The sequence below is a fragment of the Bactrocera oleae genome, chromosome 5 (genome assembly GCF_042242935.1).
Source record: "Bactrocera oleae isolate idBacOlea1 chromosome 5, idBacOlea1, whole genome shotgun sequence".
In the NCBI taxonomy this organism is placed as follows: Eukaryota; Metazoa; Arthropoda; class Insecta; order Diptera; family Tephritidae; genus Bactrocera; species Bactrocera oleae.
The window spans coordinates 12293826-12317689 of record NC_091539.1 but is presented as its reverse complement, the minus strand read 5'-3'; the positions used below and the strand labels follow the sequence as shown (position 1 = coordinate 12317689).

Below are 23864 nucleotides of genomic sequence, written 5' to 3'. Positions count from 1 at the left end.
TAACATAGCACGTCAAAACATAACATATAGAATAATATAACACAACACTGCATAGAATAACATATGGTAATTTTAAATAAAGTAACTTAACCTAACATAGCAGAATATGGTACAGCATAACACAGCAACACATAACATTGCGTAGTTGAACATGACATTGCTTAGCATATTACTTAACATAATGTATCTTAATATAATATAACGTACATATACATATGTACAAAACACATTCGGTCTCGCATTTCACACCGCACTGCATACATACATTTTCCAATATATTATACGTACGCACGCCTATATATTATAATAGTTACGTAAACATGGACTCATGTTTATTCAATCATATGTCATATGTGACTTAAGAAAACATATGAAAGCGCTAAAATTTGCAATAAACGAAAAAATTCGCTGCTTTGATTTTAATTACTTTTGTGCACTTCTTTCTGTCCGCAATTCACTTTGGCTTTGGTGTTTCCCCTCCAAGGCGCTGGCATAACCGGGACGCGTGTCAGCAAAAATTTAGCGTCATTCAATAACGTTGACATTGACATAGCGGTACAAATTAGGGGTGTTAAAGTGGTAAATGTAAATATAGTGTGTTTACAGGGTGCTACAATTTTGACATTTTTTTCAAAACTGTATTTGAACTCGCAATTAAAATTTAATATTAAAATTGAAATTAAAAATAAAATAAAATTAAAATTAAAATTAAAATTAAAATTAAAATTAAAATTAAAATTAAAATTAAAATTAAAATTAAAATTAAAATTAAAACTAAAATTAAAATTAATATTAAAATTAAAATTAAAATTAACATAAAATTAAAATTAAAATTAAAATTAAAATTAAAATTAAAATTAAAATTAAAATTAAAATTAAAATTAAAATTAAAATTAAAATTAAAATTAAAATTAAAATTAAAATTAAAATTAAAATAAAAACTAAAACTAAAATTAAAATGAACTAACAGTATCAAAATAGTCTTACTTCTTGATCGCTCTATTTCGACCAAGTCTTTTAGCTGACTAAGTAATCGCCAATAGCAGATTAGGAAAATAATATTATAATCAGAGAGATAAAACGCAGATCTTCTTACAGGCAGATCCCAAGTGCTGTTGCCATCACTGTGTTTATGAAAAATATGCTCCATTTTTGTCACTTTTTAAACTCAAAAACTTACTCATCTTGTCTTTTTGGTTTTTGATGTCTTATGAAGGATTTTCTCTATAACGCGGCCAAACATTGACGAACACTTATTTGAAGTCATATAACTGTGATCGTTTATTGTCGAGTGTGAGCAAGTATTTAAAGTCTTTTAGAGGCTTGGAAAATGGAATCCTCGAAATAAAAATAATATTTTAAAATCTCAGGTCTCATCGGCGCTCAAACCTTTACCCGAGCGATTGTTTATGATCTAGAATTTCGTAGACATTAAAAATTTTTTTTGTGACAGCACTACCGATATAGTAAGCAGGTTATCTAATTTGTTTTGAAATTTGTTAGTAGTGAAAAAATCTTTAATCACACAAATACTTTTTATTTGTATTCTTCCCTTTAGAGACAATGTCAAACCTCCGAGTGCCAAATTCAACTTTTAGCTTTTCGGAGACCTGTCTCTAATCATCGGGTCTTATTGTTTATTGTAAAGATATTTCCGATAGAGATTTGTTTGCCATTACCTAATTATCAGAAAAAGTGAACGTCTTATACCTAATCATTACGAACGTGTCAAATAAGCGGCCTGACGATTATAGTATTGGGTGTGAAACAGTGGTGTCCAAAGTAAATATGAACTGTGGTCACCAAAAATCATTGTGACGAATAATTCCGGTGGCGTCTACAGAGATATAAAGTCTAAAATCCTAATGCTAATGAGAAACTTCCAAGACAATTCATAAACTCCAATTCGAAAAGCTTATAATTCCAACTCTTATTCTAAAAATAAATATATTAGTTACATATACTTGTATAACTATATAACTACCGCCACTAAAAGGATTAAAGAAATACATGAGACTGCGTTAAAGAATGTTAAAGGGAACTTAATATTATATTAAGTAAATAAAAAAAAATTTACTGAAGTGTGAAGTGTAAGATTTGAAAACCACAAATTCACTCTAAAATTCAAATGGCAGACCCTATATTATCCACAAGTAGTATCTTATTGCATTTTTATGGTTGCGAAATTTACATTAAATCCATAAGTGGCATTCAAATAGCAACTCACTTAGCTGCTCAACTTACGCTTAAATTAGGAGTTTCTTCCCTCAATTGTTATTTTTGTCGTAATTGCCCATTTCGCTTATCCAATGTCTGCGTCGCGTCGTGTCGCATGTGCTGACAAAGTCGTGGTGTGACATTTGCAATGTCAATATTGACAGTAATGTCATTAGTGCGCAATATTTGTCGAAGTGTAAATCGGCGATTGACACTTTGCGCGTTGTTTGAGGGTTGAGAGGCATTTCCAGTAGAGTGCGGAAAACTAATTAACTTTGCGAAGTTGAGGTAGCGACTCAACATAAATAACAAACTTAAGTTAAGAAATTTGGCTGGAATTGCAGAGTACCCATCTATTCATAAATACGATCTTGTTGAAAACTTTACTAGTTGTTATATTATTCCACTGGAACACTAAACATTTACTAAGTGCAATAATGAGGTGACCATAGAAAACGAGTTTGGTTGGAGCCCGTACGACTTAAAAACTTGTAATAAAACGCACTGTAGATCAGGGTCATTAAGCTGCGATCTCTTTACGTCAAGTGAAGTAAGAAGTGACAGAAATTTTATGATGTGCGATATATTAATCGGTCCAAATAAGCCTCTATTGTCACACCCACACAACATGTTGCGCACAGTAGTATAGTTTTGCTTACCTAACGGTTGTTTGTAATACTTACAACAAATCGAAAATGATATATTAGGTAGATTGGAATGTATTTGATAAAAATTTCTTAACCTCTTTATGTTACAGCGAGAAAATGGACTACAAACACGCCTACTTTTCATATAACACAGTTTTACAAGTAACAAGATCTAGTAAACGGATATACAATATTTTTCCAGTAGATGGGGGATGTAGAAATGTGTATAGTTGCTAGATAAAATCTCCAAATGAATAAAAACAAGAAAAAATGTTTGCCTCGGTTGTTCCGAACTAGAATACATTTCACAAATATAGGAGGCTTCCATACAAGAACTTGATTTTTATCGTGGAATTTGTATGAAAGCTATATGATAGTCATCTGATTCGATGCCAAATTTTATGAAAACTAGACTAGTTCGCGTATATACCGACAGACAGAGGAACGTGGCTAAATCGACTTAGCTTGCCACGCTGGTCATTTATATGTAAGTTATACCATTACTGCCAATCAACATGTTTTGGAAACAACTGGCAGAGAAGTCAGCTCTTAGAATGAATGAATCCTGTCTATTAGTCGCTTGTAATATGTGGCATTCTAAGATACTTAGTATGTATAATATTACCTTTCTTTCAGAGAAGAATTGAAAAAGGTCGAGGTGGACAGCGACGCAGGGCAAAGGGGTCCAAAGTAGATAAGTGGTGTCTTTTCAATAAAATTATACACCAAAATCACCTGCCATCTACTAGCCCAATGCAGTGTCTTCCAAAAGGAGAGCACATCAATTAAAAAAAGCTTTCTTGTTCTAACAAGGAGTGTGCTCACGAAAAGGAATATAATTATATACAGAGATAGCCAAGCGGCTCATAAAGTCTCTTAGGGTTTCGTCAAAGGTAGTGAAATAATGCATTGATCTCTTAGTGGATTTAAGTTCCTATTTGACCATAAACCTGCAATGGGTGTGGACACAATGATATTCCTGGTAACGGTGAAACAGATGAACTAGCCAGAGCAGGAACCACTGTACTACTAGACTCCGGAAAATAGGGAGTTTATCGACAAACATGTTATAAATATAGCGGAGTCTCAGTGGAGTCAATTCCTAACTAGCTCAACAAGCAGGCAAACTTGACATAAATCGTATATGGGTCAAATATAGTCAAATACCACTCATACAAGAATGTTCGATAAAACCAAAAAAGATAGAAATGTATTCGTTTCATCACATTTCATAATTTTCAAATCGATCTCAAAAAGAGAGAATATATCGTGAACAAGTTGCTAAAATCTGTTAATTTGAACGTGAGCTTTAAATAGCGTTCTGTAGTACAAAATCAATATGAGTAGGATGGATAAATCAATGATAGGATAGGAAAACATAGTGAATTCAGCTAATTTTTTTGTCCATCGAAGCGAAGTTGGATATTGTTAACAATCAGCTTTTTTAGTTGTCAGGAAATATATTACAGCAATACATATTTCGGTCAATGCTATATTTTATTTTAAAGAATTAAGTAACGCTTTCAATTTTAACCTGAAAATATACTTTCAATTTCGGATGCAATCTTTTTTGGAATCTCCACGAGAGGTTTCAAAATTAAATCCAAAGGCGATTTGTGTTTATGTGAAGGCGAATCCGTAGACGAACCACCTTCTGAGGCACTTGATTCTGGTGTTCCTTCTTCTGCTGCAGCTGGTGCCGCATCGTTGGAAGCTTCAGTCGTAACCTCAGCATCACCACCGGCTGCCTGATGGAAACTCAAAACGGCTGTAAGGATAAGCGTTTACTATGGTTAACTCGAATTTAGTAGCTTTATTAGTTACCGAAAGTAAAAACTAAAGTGACACAAAGTAGTTTCCGCAACATGATTTACTCAATTAACTGTTCGTCTTACGTTCATATTGGCTTATATAGTGGAGTATTAGTAACAACAATAATAATTTAATAGCCTAATAAACGCGTGTGTCGTGGCTCTGATAATAGATATATGTTTTGCTTATCGAATATTGTCAGGAAAACTTTTCCGCACGATTTTTGCACGCGCTGAAATCATAAGAAATATAATTACAAGAGTAATTTCTCTTGAGTATTGAAGTCGCATAAATTCGTGCGACTAACCATAAACAATAAATTTTATATTAAAAAGTTTTTAAGATGGCGTTCTGCTAGTCATAGCAGGTAGTTGTCGCAGGAGTATACTGAAATTAAAATTTTACCACAACTAAAATTCTTTACAGTTCTCTTGATAGGCTGCGAATGTAGACCTGATCCCGTACTTGGTGTTGTAAGCAGTCTGGCCAGTGGTTTACCTGGCAGTACTGCGTTATCCGGGGTTTTTGGTACTACCGGTGGTGTCACTAATGCTCTGCTCTTACTACGCGGCTTACTTGGTGGGCGATAAACGCCCATATACTGTGCAGTACGTGGATTCAAGCGAAGGAGCTGGTCAAATGTTTTTCACTCTTCACAAAAATATATATAATTTTAGATTAAATAATTTATTGTATGTCAATAAAAATATTTGCGACTGTCAAAATTCGAAATGAATGGCTTAAGAACTCTATTAGGAATGCTTGCAGTTCAGTGTCTCATTGGCAGGCATGCCAGTAGATTGTGAACAACCTAAAATGAACATTGTCTATCAAAGGCTAATTGAAGAGGAGACTATAAAACATTTTCAGTACAAATGCAGAGCTTTGTATAGAAAAAGAATTGCAACCACATCCTTCCCATGTTTGCGAAAATAAAAGCAACACCGTTGTACTACGAAATAAATATCAGGAATCAACAGAACACCAGCCGTTGAGTTAGTAGTTCAGTCAGCAGAAAAAGCCGGCGGTTTGTACCATCATTACTAATTCAAATGATGCCATTTCAATTATCCGAATCCAGCCGAGAAGTAGCGAATCGAACACCACTCATACCAGAATGTTCGATAAAACCAAAAAAGATAGAAATGTATTCGTTTCATCAGACTTCATAATTTCCAAAGCGATCTCGAAAAGAGAGAATATATCATAAACAGGTTGCGAAAAATCTGTTAATTTGAACGGGAGCTTTAGACGGCGTTATGTAGTACAAAATCAATACGAGTAGGATGGATAAATCAATGATAGGAATATATTGCTTAGGAAAACATACTGAATTAAGCTAATTTTTTTGGTACCGAAGCGAATTTCGATATTGTTAACAATCAGCTCTTTTAGTTGTCAGGAAATATATTACAGCAGCACATATTTGGATCAATGCTATATTTTATTTTAAAGAATCAAGTAACGCTTTCAATTTTAACCTGAAAATATACTTTCAAATTCGGATGCAATCTTTTTTGGAATCTCCACGAGAGGTTTCAAAATTAAATCTAAAGACGATTTGTGTTTATGCGAAGGCGAATCCGTAGACGAACCACTTTCTGAGGCACTTGATTCTGTTGTCCCTTCTTCTGCTACAGCTGGTGCCGCATCGTTGGACGCTTCAGTCGTAGCCTCAGCATCACCACCGGCTACCTGATGGAAACTCAAAAAGGCTGTAAGGATAAGCGTTTACTATGGTTAACTCGAATTTAGTAGCTTTAATAGTTACCGAAAGTAAAAACTAAAGTGACACAAAGTAGTTTCCGCAACATGATTTACTCAATTAAATGTTCGCCTTACGTTCATATTGGCTTATATAGTGGAGTATTAGTAACAACAATAATAATTTAATAGCCTAATAAACGCGTGGGTCGTGGCTCAGATAATTGATATATGTTTTGCTTATCGAATATTGTCGCGCTGAAGAAATATCATAAGAAATATAATTACAAGAGTAATTTCTCTTGAGTATTGAAGTCGCATAAATACGTGCGACTAACCAAAAGCAGAAAATTGTACACCAAATAATATTTGAGATGGCGTTACTTGGTCAAAAAATTTGAGTTCTGCTAGTCATAGCAAGTAGTTGTCGCATGTGTATACTGAAATTAAAATAACTAAAACTCTTTACAGTTCTCCTAATAGGCTGCGAATGTAGACCTGATCCCGTACTTGGTGCTGTTGGCACCCTGGCCAGTGGTTTACCTAGCGCAATTCTTGCTGTGAGTGGTGCTGGTTTTCTAGTGAAGACTTACTTGAGCGTTAAACGCCGTTATGCCGCGCAGTGCGTGGATTCAAGAGAAAGAGCTGGTCAAATGTGTATCAGACTTCAGAAATAAATATATGTACAATTTTAGATTGAATAGTTAATTGTATGTCCAAAAACATATCTGTGCAGTTCGAAAAGTCCATCTTTTTTTAATTAATGGGCTTTTAAGAGCCTTTCTTAAGGAAGAAGGGAGGGAAGGACGTCTGATAATAATCTCTTCACAAATACATCTATTTAGTTTTACTTTTGACCTTCATATAAATTTTGAGGTTACATGAATATTGAAATGTATACTTTTGGAGAATAAATGCTAAGTAGAAGAAATACGGGCATGACCTGGTAAGCTGCCAGTGAGCATCGTACCAAAAACTTAATATAATTCGAATATATGTTATTATATATATCAGTCGTTCGATATTTGCTGAAATCTTGCTAGATAATTTTTATTAGGCAGATCCATGTTACAAAATCAAACTCAGTTCAGTATTCGACCAAAGAAAAGATTAAAGAGATCTCTCGAATCTTTTTCCGGAAAATTGAGGTTTTTATAACGAGATAACATAAATTTCGACGGTTATATACCAAGGAATGAAACCGAACATTATAGAAAAACGCATGTTTTAAAGTTTTGGTTTTTCGAACTATCCGACCTTATAGCATGGATTTCACACTAAAGGCGAGGATGCCATTACTAAGGAGCAGTGGGTCTATGTATGGCGTGACAGCCGGCCAGTATAATCTAACCTAATCTAATATATGGATTGTTTATCTTTTGATCCTGCTTCCATCGGCTTAGATTCAATAATTTGGTATTCTTTCATGGATTGAATAAGTTGCAACAAATTTTATTGATATAATTGTTTATGTTATATGCATCATCTAGATTTTGACTAAAATGAATAACAAAAAGGTCTAATTAACGTGGGCCAAGAAGTGATCCAAATTCAATTCATCTAGCAAACTATCAACTTCAGCATCTGAAACAGCAGCATAATCCTCGGTTGAGTCGGCGTCTGCTTCATTCGCCTGCTCTGCAGCATCAGTTGCTGCCTCGGTTGAAGCGGCGGCTGCTTCAGTTGTTTGCTCTGCAGCATCAGCTGCTGACTGATGGAAGCTGAAAAGGGCTGTAAAGAAAAGTGTTTAATAAACTCGAGTATAGACATATTTAGCACGGAATGCTCGGTATTTAGTTACCAAAAGTAACAAAAGCGACACAAAGTAATTTTCGTAACATGGTGTACTAAACTAACAGTTCGTACGACTTTCATGTTTATTTATACAGTGGAGCTGCTACACCTAAAAAATTAATTATTTACTACCCTGATAAGAGAGAGGATCGTGACTTAAATAATTTATATATATTTTGGTTACCGATTTATTGCAGGAAAAGAATCGTGCACGCTTTTTACATGCCCCGATTTAATAGCGAAAAAGGTATAAGGCGCCGGTTAAACGCCGAAAACGGCTAATTGACCAAAACTTTTTAATCTACTAGTTACAATCGATAAACATCGCAACTAAAATTGTTTACAGTTCTACCAAATAATTGGAAATGTAGACCTTTGACTTAACCTATTGCTTTGAACGGTCTGGTCATCATGGTTTATCTCGCGTCGTAAGTTTACAGAAAGCTCTTGATCTCTGGTGGGGAGACCAGGAGTGTCAACCTAATACTGGCTGCGTCGATTGAAAGAGTGTAAAGTAGTGAATGGAAGCACTGAAAATCGTTTTGTAACTAAGAGTCTTGACTCTTTTTTTCATCGGCGGCGTCGCCAATAGACGAGCCTGATGCTTTGATACCGGCTGCTAAGCCGTAGGTCTGAGAAATAGACGTGTTGCGGCTCCCTACAATAAGTATATAATATAATATGGGATATTTTAATTTTATCGTTTTGGAAGAAATAAAAAATTTTAGACTTTTTGGGCTTTGGACTAAAAATTCTGTGGACTCTCTATTTTTTCTATAAAAAATTAAAATCTGCTCAATAGTCCTGTTCATCTAACGGTTATTTCTCAATCCAAAAACTTATCTATAAAGATATTGATTTATTTATATATTAAAACTTGACGAGATGTTTGGATTCCTGAATGTCGTCCGTCTGTCTGTGTTGGAAAGTGCGAAATCAGGCTACAATAACGTATATTTCCAATATAACACAATATTAAATATTCCATCAGATTTTTTCATATCTAAATAGAGAAACCAAAGATCAATAAAGATATCGCAATTAAGCTGTGTCCAAATGGTGTCCCCTAAGTGTGGTAACTCTCATTTAAAAATCGTTGAAGTCGTATTATATCTTTTGTAGCCCTCAGCTACCGAATATTAGAGGCGGAACCTAAAGCTGACTTTACTATGAAAATAACGTTAAAGATTTTAACAACCTTTCGATCAAAAGAAGCTTCACCTCTTAGCAAAACAATTTATTCAGGAAAATAGAGCATTTGATAGATAACTTGCAAACAATATACCTAGAAAACTGCTTGGGATCTCAGTAAGGTATGCTTTATGAAAAGTAGTTTAATTTCAGGAGAGCTATTTTTTAGCAAATAGTACAATACGAACTCAACCAAGGTCGCTACAACAAGGGAAAAGTGGATGAGCGACGATCAGAAAACATCTATTTTTTCTACATTATTCGAATATAAGATGAACTATTGTTGAAGTTCTTAGGGATAGGGGATGCTGTAATCAATGTAGGTATTACATTTAATTAAAAATTTACATGTAGGAAATGTTTGCCGGTCTTGGATGTAATCTGAGAGGTTCCCTAGGAGTTTACAAAGAAAAAGTGGAAAAAGTGTTGCTACAAACTAACTGAAATTTTTCTTACAGATTATTTTAATGTGAATTAACTTTCACTTGAAGTTGTAAATATACCCTTCACAGTTCCATTAACTAGTTGAGAATGTAGACCTGATCCTATACTCGGTTCTGGTTGTTGGGTCAGGGATGGAGATCTAGACCTCGTATCACTGTGTGTGCTCTCACTGGTGGTCTGACCTTAGTTGTGGTCCTTAAATGAACTGTTGTTGCAAGTATCCCTACAAGTAGTCTTATCAGTTCCGAAGATAGACTACTGCAATGAAGCAATATTTTTCTGAAACGACCCGACTTTACCGCAAAACGCCACCTCTGAAATTGGGACTAAGTGTTCTTGTACTTGTGAACCAAGGCCACTCTGACGGTTGGAGTGGCACAAACGTATAACAGAAATCCACCCAACATAACCAAGAGTTCGCTTGTTTAGTTGAGTGGTCAAAGTAATAATCCATCAAAAAGGACTTGATTCGAAGGATAGAGGTCTGTCATATTCATTCCTGACTACCACATATATCTTCGATTTGTGCACATTAACATTGGTTATTCGTGAAACTTTCAGTTTCCAACAAAAAACTGTGTCTACCATTTTTCAGACCAAACCGATATACAACGTTGCCATTCACGCTCTTTAAACGCAACTTCGTGGCGTACAATTTTCCAGTAATTGACTACTTTTCGTATCTTTAATTATTTTTACTGAAATCTTTGTTTCAGGAGTCGCAAGCAGAGCTGCATTTTACGACTACCGGCGGCCAATGAAATCAAATTCAGAGCTCTATAACAGTTGAGGTTATCGTCTGTGGAAACTTTTTGCACCATCGCAGATAGTGGGAGATATGTTATTTATTTTCTTTGTGTTCTTCATTCCATTCGCCATTTAACTTTTGCACCATTTAAAGGAACATAGCACCTCTTCCACCTTTTATCGCATGTAAGCCACCCACAGAGTCCACGTAATTCCGCTTGTTCTCGTCAAATCACGTAGTCGTCCATTTGTTCTCGATTGCTTTGCTGCCCCAATATCGTTATTCGTGTATTGTGGCTTCCTTGGCGAGTGTTACTTTACTACTTTAACTGTTGTTTGAGTTTGTTGCTGTTTGGTCTCTGTTTGCGACAGATTTGCAAACTGAACATTTGTTGCGCCCAGTGATTAAATTAGTGTCATTCAATGTTTGCTGGCCAAATAGTAACGCGTGGCAACTTTAACAAAAAATCTGAGATATCTGTAGTCTTGCTGATTTAGAGTGTTTTAACGGTTGTGAGACATTCTAAAAACCCATGATTTTAGAAAATGTAAAGTAGTAATCTCCGTTAGCTTTGTTAAGACTTAGAGATAGTAGTATGTCAAAACACACATATATATGTATACAAACAAGAAAAAACATTGACTACGGTTACACCTAAGCATATCATAGCATATCCATATATTCTCTCCTCGTGCCCTTTTCTAACCCTCTAAGAGTAAGCGTAAGAGTTTGGCATCATTATGCCCAGACCTCGAACAGGTCGGTTTTCATAATCGACATGACTGGCTTCGAAAGTGAAATCTTCCGGTTGGCCATTCACTCCATGGAAGACGTTGCAGCTTCCGCTCCATGGTGGAGAGTCTGAGAGAGATCTTGTAGTTATGGGTATAGACCAATATTTGTACTCATCCCTCGAGTCTGTAGGTTGTGGAGCTCACGTTTTGTTCTCCACCGTGCAGTTCAGGGTCGGTCACTGCCATCGACCAAGAACTACTGGAGAACACCCAGGTGCTATCTCAAATGCGCCGATAGAAGTTGTAAGGAACTTCGTTCCAACAAGGAGCATAGCTAACTCTCACTCAGGAGGACAGACTCCTGCAATGTTCAGTGTCTAAAATCTGTTAATTACGTAGAGGACAGGACAAAGGTGACGATGACCAACAACCCACTGCTTTTGGTGGCACTGTACCTGCCTTTCGACTCCACATCTGCCCCCTTCCACGGATGAGCTGAGAAAGTTCACGGAGTACGCGAAAAGAGCAAGTTCTAATAATAACATATGCTAATTCCCATCATACAGCCTGGTGTAGCTCGGACTGTATGCTAGAAGTTCGGCTCTGTCTATAATGAATATATTAATTCTAAGGACTCACTATAAACATAGGTAACACCCCCAATTTTTTCAATAGGAGTAGGAGAAAAGTCTTAGATATAACTACCAAGTGCATCGGTTTGAAATACTAATCTTGACCACCTTTCTGGCAATTTGTCTTTACCATACCAATAGAAATGTTCGTCTTTTGAAGCAAACAAATCAGACAACCAAATTTCGACTTTTGCGTAGAAATTTAAGTGCTGCTCAGCCAATGCGTGTTCCATCGATGAAAACAAATGGTAATCGGAAGGGGCCAAGTCTGGTGAATATGGCGGGTAAGGTAGTGGCTCCCAGCCAAGTACTTTGATTGTATCCTGGACCGATTTTGTTTGTGTGCAGGTGCATTGCATCGTATGACAAAATTACTTTGCCGCGTCTTCTGGCCCATTCTGGTCGTCTTTCGATCAATGCATGGCTCAAATTGATCATTTGTTGTCTGTAGCCATTAGTATTAACAGTTTCAATAGGTTTTAGAAGCTCATGATATACTACACTCTTTTGATCCCACCAAACACATAGCATTGCTTCTTACTGAATCGATTTGTTTTTGCAGTCGATGTGGATGGTAGTCCCAGTTTAACCAAATTTTCTTCATTTAGGATTCTTAAAATAAATCAATTTTTCATCGTCAGTGACATTTTATTGCAAAGCTGATGTTGTTTGTTCAATGACTGTAAAGTTTTTGAATATGTTTGACAGATGTAATGCTAACCAAACAGAAAAAATAATTAAGGCTCGTTCAAAACAAATGTTCCCTACCAACACATTTGTAGTTTAACGTTCACTTCATACCGGTACACCGGTTATGTAATAGAAGTGCGATCCGAATACAGATACAACGACTTCAAAGTTAATATCGGGGGGCCTAGAGCAAAAGAAGCATAGGTCCAAAATAAACTGGAACACATACATATGAGACCCAAGGGGTTACTCCATTTATAACAGCAAATCGGTAGTTGAAAAAATGTAAACCCGAAGATTAGTGTCCGAATTTATTTCAGTGTGAGTCGAAAAGTTCTAGATGATTGCTTTTAGAAAACATCTAAAGCTTTCCTAACCAAAAAACAAGCTCTCAACCAAATTTCATACTATTTTATTAGATAGAGCTATTCTCAAGGCATTTACCAACGTCAGGTTATTCAACTACTTTAAAAATAGTACCGTCGTTAAGATTGTCGACTGTCCCAGTTTCCTGCCAATAGCGAAGAGTTTTTCTATGAGAGTGGCATTATGAGATTACATTAGAAAAGAACAACAAGTTGTCGAACGTAAAAGGGTCTAAATAGGATCTTTCTAACTATGATGATTAAAACCTTCTATTAAATACAAAAACAGTGGATATATTTTTCTTACTAATTTGTTCTAATTCAAGAAGTATTTTATATTTTATACTAGTAAAACAAGTTAACAGAATTCGGTCTTATTTCGGCTGTGCATGGGTTTATTTAATCTCCTTAGTTCTCTCTTAATGGAATCAATAAATAAACAATAATATACAGTATGTATATAGTGACTTTGTGGTCAAAGATTTGAGCTCATTCAATTTTATTTTAGCTCAGCGATAAAAACCGACGCATTAGCCAAGCTTAATTTGATTACGATGTGATCATTTCCCCCATAAAAAATGCTGGATGTATCAATCGCATTACCTTTTAATGCACGAAAGTACATAATATACGTAAGTATATGGCAGAGGTAAGAATCGAGTACAATGCCTGTATTTGTTGTGCAATCAACCCTCAGCTGCTCAAAGGACTTTATTGCCGTGCATTGCTTAATTGAAGACGCTGGTGTATGAGTATAAGACAGGCCGATGGGAATTGATATACTAGGAAGTGTGTGTGACGCAGAAAAATGTCTCGATTGAAATGCCAATTGATTGACAGTTTGACGGTTGCAATAGAATAAAAGTGAGCTTGCATATCGAATGCACTGAAAATTACTCCCAGGCGAGTTGAAATTGGACGGCAAGTAAATGTTGGAGTACAAGTTTTTGAAGGGCAGAAGAAAATGAGGTATTACAAAGAACACAACCTCCCATCAAATTACCGGCGATTTTGGGAGTTTGGCTGTGGTTAGTGTTCTTGCAAAGTACTTCCCCAAAATTAATTATGACAAGCTCGACAATGCAGATAATTCTGTGCTATGATTCAAGGAGATGATATTTGGTTCTCACTGATTTTCAGTGGCTACCCCTGGTTCTCAGTGGCTCTCCTTGGTTCTCTCTGGTTCTAGTGACTCTCTTTGGCTCCTTTGATTCTCACTGGTTCTCCCTGTCTCTCATTCGTTCTCCCTGCTCCTCAGTAGTTTATCTTGAATCTCTGGTTCCAGTGGCTCTCACTAGTTCTTTCTGGCTCTTATTGATTCTCCCAGATTTTGAGTGCTTTTCCCTAATACTCAGTGATTTTTCCTGGTTCTCAGTGACTCTTCTGGCTTTCTGTGGCTCTCCTTGGTTATCTCTGGTTCCAGTGACTCTTACACAAAGACATTGAGCAGCTGAGTTGCTGGATAAGGCTTAATTTGGTTAGTACCTGAGAGCACAATAGGCCTAATGATGGCCTAAGTGCGGCCGCATGCGGTCTAGAGCTTATTTTCTCCAAAGCAACTATATTCAGATACCTTATCAGAATCGGCTACAGTCTTTGAATATATTGCGATTAATCTAACTGTATTATCCAGCAACTTAACACAAATCAGTAGAAAAACTGACTTTTGTTGGACTTGTATTTAGTTCAATTCAATCTTTGTCAATCAAAATCAACGCAAAACTTACAATGTATTATTTAGTTATTTGGCAGAAGACAGTTCACTACTAAGGTTTATTTTGACATTTCGCTTACCTTCTTCGGTTTCATATGCTTCTCTCTGTAACTCCCTAGAAAAATCATTATTCCCGCTATAAATAAGCTGTGAACAAGTGTCCTCAGATATGCTCTATATTCTCATGATTCCTTTTCTGATATCCTCTTGACTTTCAGTTCCATAAGCTTCTTACTATCGTTCTAACTAAATATTTTACCATAAACAAGTAATATTAGGTAAAGTAAAAAGTTCGTTCGGTTTTTATCTAAGAGATGGCGTTATTGTCCATAGTATTAGTGTTGCGTGTCGCATCTATAATCTAATACTATACAGCGCTGAAAACGTATTTAATCGCGCTAAAAGTTTGTCTTTGACAGTTTTTCGATTGATTGACTCAGTACGTTGTGAGCGCTCGTCAAAGATGGACACCAGCAAAGAGAAAATTCGCTATATTTAAAAAATTTTCTTCGATCAAAGCGAAAAAGCAGCCAAAGCGACTGAAAACATTAATTTAGTTTATGGGCCCGATACTGCAAACGAACGTGTAGCACAAAAGTGGTTTGCTAGGCTCCGTTCCGGTAATTTCGATGTCAAAGATGCAAAACGCGTCGGGAGGCCTGTCGTCGATAATTGTGATAAAATCATGAAAATAGTGGAAACAGACCGTCACGTGAGCACTTATTTAATTGCTGAGGAACTAAAGATAAGCCAGAAAACCGTTTGGAACCATTTGCATAACCTTGGATTCAAAAAGAAGCTCGATGTTTGGGTGCCACACGAACTAACGCAAAAAAACATGATGGACCGAATTTCCTTCTGCGAATCGCTGCTGAATCGCAACAAAATCGACCCGTCACTTACGACAACATCGAGCGCAAACGGTCGTGATCAAAGCTCGGGGAAGCGGCCCAGACGTTGGCAAAGACCGGATTGACGGCCAGGAAGGTTTTGCTATGTGTTTGGTGGGATTGGCAAGGAATCATCTACTACGAGCTGCTCCCCTATGGCCAAACGCTCAATTCGGCCCTCTACTGCCAACAACTGGACCAACAGAGGCCGAATTGTGTTCCATCACGACAACGACAGGTCACACAAGTCTTTCGTGACGCGCCAGAAGCTCCGGGTGCTCAAATGGGAGGTCCTAATGCACCCACCTTATAGTCCGGACCTGGCACCAAGTGATTACCATCTTTTCATGTCCATGGCGAACGCGCTTAATGGTGAGAAGTTAACCTCAAGAGAGACCTGAGCAAATTGGCTCTCCGAGTTTTTTGCCAATAGGGACGCAGCCTTCTACGAGAGGGGTATAATGAAGTTGGCATCTCGTTGGCAACAAGGTTATGAACAAAACGACACATATTTACAACGAACTTTTTACTTTACCTAATATATTTAACCATCAGTACAATATTTATACCCGGAACAGAGTATACATAAATTTGCCCCAATACCTAAAAGGAAACATCAGCGACCTTGTAAAGTATTATATATATGATATACATATTAATGATCAGCGTGATGAGCTGTTTCGCTTTAGCCATGCTCGTCTCTCTGCCTGTCCGTTTTTCTGTTTGCGAACTAGCCCCTTAGTTTTTGAGATATCGATCCGCAAATTGTCAACCGTCCTTTCTTACCAAGAAGTTGTTTATTTAACAGAACGGCTGATATCGAATCACTGTAGCATTTAGCAGTCTTACAAACTGAACGATCGAAATAAAGTGATATGGAAAACTTTTTCATTTGAAATTATCCTCACCAAATTTGGCATGGGTTGTAGTCCAAGGCAACGATGCAATCTTCGAAGAAATTGTTCATATCGAGTCACTATAGCATATTGTTGCCATAGAAACTGAACGATCAAAGTTCTTGTAAGGAATCTTTTGTATTTGTGAAGAGTACTATAACTTCGGTGTTTATTTCAAATAATTCAAAAACTTTTTCGATCATTAGATCAAACTGCTTTTATTTTGTCTCTGCGTTTAACCTGATATTTTATGTATTTATAAGCTCCTAATTGGCATTCTAGCTAAGAATGTATAATACGACATTTCACAAGTGATCTCACAGATCTCTTCCCTGCCTCTCTCTATTATCTATATATCTATGCGGAAGAGAAAAACATTATCCCCGATATAAATGGGGGTGTTTAAATGATTGGTCTCCATCAACACCAATTTTATTAGGCGTGGTAGTGATACATACTTTGACTGTCGACTTCCTGATTTTCGGTTCGATAAGCTTCTTATTATTACTAAGTATGTGCAACATTTTACCGTAAACAAGTACACATAATATTTAACCATTACTATTATATTGCTATAATTATTCAAGTATTTCTTAACTTGTCAAGTGAGAATTTTTTCTATCAAATGTCAAACAACAACGTGTAGCACACAGTTTCCATTTTCATAGCACATTGTGATATTTTTATGCCACTAACAAAGTATATAGCACATTGTTACAGTTATGGACGACATATTGCCTCCTTGTGGCAAGTACATCTGCACACATTTTAATAAATGCTACAAATATTTACAAACTAGGCATGTTTGCCTACACTTTCAAAGGTTTACATGCTCACACCACTGCCTTAGTAGTTGTTGCTTTATGTACTCACACACCCACATATGTATTTATATAATATATTTACAGTTTGCCGCCCACCCTTTCGCATATTTGCTACACATGTCACGTGCGTTTCCCGTAATTATTTGGGACGTGAGAAATTTTGTTAAGAAATGCTTAACACTTTCCAAAACATCACTGTACAACAGCAACAGCAATAAAGTGTGCCAAAAACAACAGCAATAAATGCGTATGAAAAACAGCAACTCACATTGGGTTATTGTGAAAATAGAAAATTTGCTTGCTCGAAAAAATTTCTCTTCTCTAATATCACTTCCAATTTGAATTGCACTTCTGTGCAAAATTTCCGATTGAAATGAACTTCAACTTTTTTGTTTAAAGGTTAAATGGGAGAAAAGTTCTGTGAGACACAGATGAGAGACTTAACACTTTTCATAGAAAGCGCATTTCTAAAGTTAAGCGAACGAGCAAGTGGACTTCATTAAGCCTTGTAATCGTTCTACGAACGCGGCTTTAATTATCTTTCACATAAACTAAATGAGAAGTTTGGGCGAAGAATATGCTGGACTAGAACGTGGCTGTAATGAAGGATGGAACAAATATCTCATTGTGATACTTTTCAATTGCCTTCATAGTGTACTGTTCTACTTATTCGTTTTACAATAAGTTGATCGGACGACTATAGCATACGAGTAGAGCTGCTCGATCAAAATAGTCAGAAACCTATGAAAATAAAAGTCTAGATATCAGCAGTTCGTTCAAAATGCACTCATTTATAGCGGATATAAATATATATCGGGAGATAGAGAGCATTGAGACCAACTCAAAAAGGTTAATGAATATGCTTTAAGTCTTTAATTTAGTTGACCACACTAATTAAAATTTATTAAGACTTTCACTACTCTAGTCCTTTGTCATTTCGTTCCTAGTTAAATCTTTTGCAACACAGATTCTTTATGCGTTATGTTTGAGTGAATTTATATGCCATTACAAACCGATTGCCAAATTCGTTCATTTTATATACGAATTCACGTTTTATCCGAAATACAAAATAATCTAAACCACATATATTTATGTTAGTGTGGTAAAACCATGTGGATGTCCATCGGCTTACTCCGATCGATATATCTTTAAAGAACGTCACAAGATCTGGTGGCTGTTGATCCGCATTAGAAGCGGATTCAAACAATAAATATTCTAAGGCTGTTACTTCATACAAGCAACCTTTTCAAACCTTAAGCTTTATTATTTGAGAAGATCAAAAACTCAATTGCGCTCTGGTTGTCAAAAGGTTTGATAATATTTATATATGTTTAACGGTTCTCAGAAGATATTTACACATATTCAATGGCCATTTTGCCACTGCTGAAGTCTTAAGAGAATACTGAGAATTATTTCTTGAAAATTTACCTCAAAAATATTATATATGCGTTGATGCATCCTTCCTTATTCAGCCAAAGACTCACTGAACTACCAACAATTAAGTATAATAACATCCAAAAGTACAGCATAACTGGACTTAATGAATTTGTCATCAAGACGAACGTAGAAGGGCTCTAGACAGACTACACAGATAAATTGAAACAATTAAACGCAGTTTGTATCGTCTTCATGACACAAATATAGTGATTGAGAGTATTTACATAACCTTACCCGGCAGGAACTTTAATTTGTATTGACTGTAGGAATTATTTTAGCACTGAATTGAGAGACCAATACTATGGCGATAAAAATGCAGTCTGAACTAAAAATCTTGACTTCAAGCATACATAGAGTCATTAGAGCGATAGTAAGTGTGTTTATTTGGGCATAATACTTGTTTGAACGAATCTGATTAAAGGAAACTCCGCACCGGAGTCAAGTATCTAAGATGTCCGTATAAGCAAAATAAATTGGCTGAAAGAGACAGAGATTGAAGGTCTTTCCATGAAAACAACCAAAAAAAGGAAACACGAAATTTAAATTCGGTATAAGAAGGAATATCTTCTCTAAAGTAATCAGTAAAGAGTTCTCAGCAAAGTATTCAAAAACCCTGAAAGGAAAATTTTTCAAGTATACAATTTCCAAAAAATTATAAGTCATATCATCTTATAAGCAACCCGGAATCTATTCAGTAATGATATCCCGACCACAATGATTTTATACAGATCTCTCTAAATTAGATATCAAGTTTTTCAGCAGATCTAAAACTTTTAGTCAAAGAACTGCGCTCTGGATAAATCTTTGCTTTCTGTTGTCAAGTTCTACTCTACGCGACATCTAATATTGTACATTAGAAGATGTTATTGGGTAGGTTTTGTCGTTTGTAAAGAAACATTGCCTAACAAAGGTTTTTTTACAGAATGGAAATAATGCGACCTCGTTTAAGTGATAAGAGGCTATTTGTGGACCATTTCAAAAACATTATCCTTAGAAAATTGACGCATAAAAAATAATGCTCCGGATATAGTAGACTTTCAGACTTCAGAGTGTAGGAAAACTAGATATTTGACATTTTATATCACCAACGAAAAAAAGGGCAGTGCGAACTTGAATACCACATTAAATATTGAAAAAAAGAGCTGAAGTTCTGCGACTACTAGCTTGTGACCAGCCACAGCTTTATGTATCTCATCAGTGGTCAGAGGAGCCCTCACACAGCCCCATCTAAAGGTGAATTTTCTTAGTATCGCCTGTAGATATTCCTTCCAGGGTCGTTTTATACTTAAACATATAAACACATAATACTTGCCAGTGTTGTAGTACTCCTTTGTCAACTCAATACAAATCAATCCCATGACAGCCCCATCTATTTATTTGAAAGCAAGGCGCATAAAATCAGTTGGGGCGTGCGCTTATTGTTAGTGTTATTGTGGAGTTGCGATTATCAGTGTAGTTGTAATTGCTCATTGAACAGGAAATTATTATGTGCGCAGTGCAGACACACACTCCCTTATACAATACCTAGATTGATGTAGACCTCGCAATGTCGCGCTCGCTTTAATGCAATCAGCAATGGCTTTCGATTCACAAACGCCCAACTCATTCCACTCCTGAATATTATTTTATATTGCACATAAAATTTTCAGTGATAATGCCGGCGTTGCCAGTTTTTGTGGTTACATAATGCCAAAAATTATTCAACATGTGATTTGGAGGTTAGAGATTTAGGTTGAAATGTGGTAAAGTGACAAATAATTTCGGTTTTGTCAACGATTAGCAGGTGTGTTGCTACTTTTGTAGCAAAAAAAATATAAAAAATTAGGAAATTGAATATATGTTGAAGGGTGATCCACATGCAGAAAGCCTTTTCCTAAAAACATAACATAATTCCATATAATATGCAGCAAGTCTTTTGAAGTATTTTTCATTTAGTTATCCGGCAGCCTTAAGATCGAACTAGGAAACCTGGCTGGTAGAGAGTGGAATGTTTTGAGAAAAAATAAACAGCTCTATTATTGTAATAAGTTTCACTGTACAACGGTGTAGAAACCGATGACAGAGATCCGACGACTACAAATCCTACTATATCGAATATCATTACAAATTTTCCTCAAGCTTCTCTTTCTGAACTCTGACCTGGACTCCCACGTGATCACTCCATAATGTTAATCTAGTGGGTAAATCACTAAAAAAAGGTTCCTTTTAGTTTATTCTAAAAAAGCTTCATTCTTTCCATCATCACTTGTCGGCATAGGTATGAAAGAATTTAAATAAAAAAAAATCGTCGTATTTGTGTTAAAACATCGACCTGATTTAGGGAAATAGAAATAAATATTTAATATACTTGTATGATATAATGTTGTCAAAGCTCTGAAATCTCACGAAACTTTTTGATAAATGGAAAGCTTTGATTGAACTTTGATGGTCCCACTAGCAAATCCTTGAAAACATTTTAATTTGTTTAGAGATTTCGCGGTTATATGAGCATATCTAGTGGAAATCTTTAAATACTGTGGAGCTTTTAAAATAATATCAACGCAGTAATTTTGTAATCCTGTCTAAATTAGCACATAACCTAGACTAAAAGATGAAAAAGAATTAGAGACCTGCAAACAGCTTCGTATTTAAAACAGTGAGAGGCTTTATAAAACCGAAAAATCAGACTTTTGAGATGTGATTTTTTGACAACGTTTAAACCCGATTTTATTATATTGAATAAATACATCTCAACACAAAATGCATATGATAACTGACTAAGTATATCATTGTGAAAATGTCTAGAAAATGAAAAAACAAACATCGGCTATAAAATAGCGAGCTTTTTGCAAAAGAGCTTTAATTATGCGCTCCAATATGGATCTCATTTCTTTTGAAGCTATCCAAATATTCTCGATCCCGCCAGGTTTCCAGTCTTTGAGCTTTTCAAGCTACGTTAGTTTCATCTATATTTTCCTATCTTCAAGATTTAAGCTTTCAAAACCTTTTCTAAAACTTCTCATTAAAGTTATATAATCGCATGATAAATTAATTCCTCAAAATACATCATAAGCTTCTCAACAAGCCTATACAGCAACGTCAAATATTCCCCATTTCCACTGACCAAACAACCAAATAAACTGTCTGTCAAACTGTCCGATCCTATAGCCGTTCCGACTGACTGGCTGACTGATGTGCTGTAATGACATCACGTACGTAACTAATTTAACCACAATGCCACCGAAAATATGTACACAAAAATAAAAACGAATAAAATTGTAATCATAACACATACAAACGTACGTAACATACACTCGCACATATGTGCAATTCGGTAAAATACGGAAAGCATAAAAACGCAAAATCAATGTGTCTGACCGCTTTTGTTGTCTGCGAAATTTTTATTACCCATACCCCCGTTGAGCGCCCATGTGGCAGATGCATGCATAAATTCACAATTTGCTTTCATATGTGAATGTATGTGTGTCTGGGGGTTGGCTTATTTGACGTGTTGCTAGCATATGTCCAATAGGTACCGTTGTAGGTCTATTTGCTGTTGTTGTTGTGTCGTTGTGCACTTGTCACCGGCTGTCAATTTCAATTTTGACATTTATTAGTCTGCTGTACTCGACCGACCAGCCAAATGCATACATACATACATACAAACATACATAGCAATCCTTACGTATGTAAGATTATATGAGTCCGCACAATGCAGCGGATTCATCGGCATAATACCGCACAATTTGCTCAATCAATGGCGACCGCCATTCACTGCTTGCATTCAGCGAAATTATTCATACACTTCAATTATTCATTCAAATCGTTATTACCGTTAGACATTCGTAAGCAATTTATGTATGCATGTTTACAATACACTAAACGATGGAAAACAGTTATAAATCAGTCACTGCGATAATAACGAGTAAAGCGGAGATATTTCTAATTCATAAAAAAACTGAAACGGATGCGAAGAAGGCCAATATCGAGATCTACTAGACTCATAACTGTAGCGCCTTACAGACAATGTTTAACCTACAAAACCATTACTGTTAGAAATAAGAAAAAAGTTTAACTTCAGTTGCACCGAAGTTATAATATGGTACTCTTCACAAATACAAAAGATGCCATACAAGAGCTAGCTTCCAATCGTTCAGTTTGTATAGCAGCTATAGATAATGCGATCTGAACAATTTCTCCGAAGATTGTACCGTTGCTTTAACCAATAATCTGTGCCAAATTATGTGAAGATATCTCGTTAAATAAAAAATTTGTCCATACAAAAACTTGATTTTAATCGTTCAATGTGTGTGGCAGCTATATATATATTTATAGGGTTTCCGACACTTCCTTCTGGGTGTTACAAGCTTCGTGGTTAACTTAATATAGCCTGTCCTGCTTCGCTAAATAAGCTATGAATTATTCCAAGTCGCTTTAGAGCTTAAAAAGCTCACGTTTTAGAATAAAATCACTTTGTCTTGGCTAACTGCAACACTTACGTTACTATTTTCCATCTTAAAAATGAATACTTGAAATATTCTTACACCGTGATCTCTTGTATGTGAAGTCCCATGCGGAACTATTTTAAGATTCCTTCTAAACTTCTATTTTAAAACAATCAACACAATTTTATGAAATGTAAAGTATTATTATTAAAAGTTATACAAATTCATGACAAGTTTTGCACTGTCTTGTCTTCTTCTTATGCAGCTTGTTTATCATAAGAAATCATCTCACAAACATATAGAATTATGGTTAACTCAACTCAATCTTCAAAGGCTTTTTTCCACCTCCACTTTTATATTTTCACAATCTAGGAACCCAAGCGAATCAACCAAATTAGTTAGAGGAGGAGAGAGGCAACTTCGAAGACTTTTTGGATCGTGTACATTTACCTTACCAACTAGGAAACCTTCAGCCGTGCATACCCCTCGTTTTAGAAAGTCATAAAGCTTGTATGGATGTAGTGAATTCTGAACTCGTAACTTAAAATCTTTAATGACGATGAAAATAAATTTAAAATCGACAAACATTTGGCGAATGTAATTGAAGGGTTCATAGGAAGATCCATGAACTATCAAGGCATTGCTGGTCGTCTGCTCAAACAGTGGAAGGTAGTTTATATACCAGGCTAGGCATTAGCACA

General features: G+C 35.9%; 4 long non-coding RNA genes across 4 annotated transcripts; 1 reads left to right on the top strand and 3 right to left on the bottom strand.

Moving 5' to 3' along the window:
- Nucleotides 1–4342: 4342 nt before the first annotated feature.
- LOC138857408 (uncharacterized) lies at nucleotides 4343–5096 on the bottom strand. The gene is made up of 3 exons (XR_011396477.1): nucleotides 5082–5096; nucleotides 4689–4908; nucleotides 4343–4632 (listed from the first exon to the last, which is right to left on the bottom strand). It is a non-coding gene; the product is annotated as an uncharacterized lncRNA (long non-coding RNA).
- Nucleotides 4873–5408, top strand: LOC138857409 (uncharacterized). Its single transcript, XR_011396478.1, has 2 exons — nucleotides 4873–5043; nucleotides 5103–5408. It is a non-coding gene; the product is annotated as an uncharacterized lncRNA (long non-coding RNA).
- A 691-nt stretch (nucleotides 5409–6099) lies between these two features.
- On the bottom strand, nucleotides 6100–6659 carry LOC138857471 (uncharacterized). Its single transcript, XR_011396572.1, has 2 exons — nucleotides 6448–6659; nucleotides 6100–6391 (listed from the first exon to the last, which is right to left on the bottom strand). It is a non-coding gene; the product is annotated as an uncharacterized lncRNA (long non-coding RNA).
- A 1152-nt stretch (nucleotides 6660–7811) lies between these two features.
- Nucleotides 7812–8273, bottom strand: LOC138857481 (uncharacterized). Its single transcript, XR_011396591.1, has 2 exons — nucleotides 8182–8273; nucleotides 7812–8111 (listed from the first exon to the last, which is right to left on the bottom strand). It is a non-coding gene; the product is annotated as an uncharacterized lncRNA (long non-coding RNA).
- Nucleotides 8274–23864: the final 15591 nt, after the last annotated feature.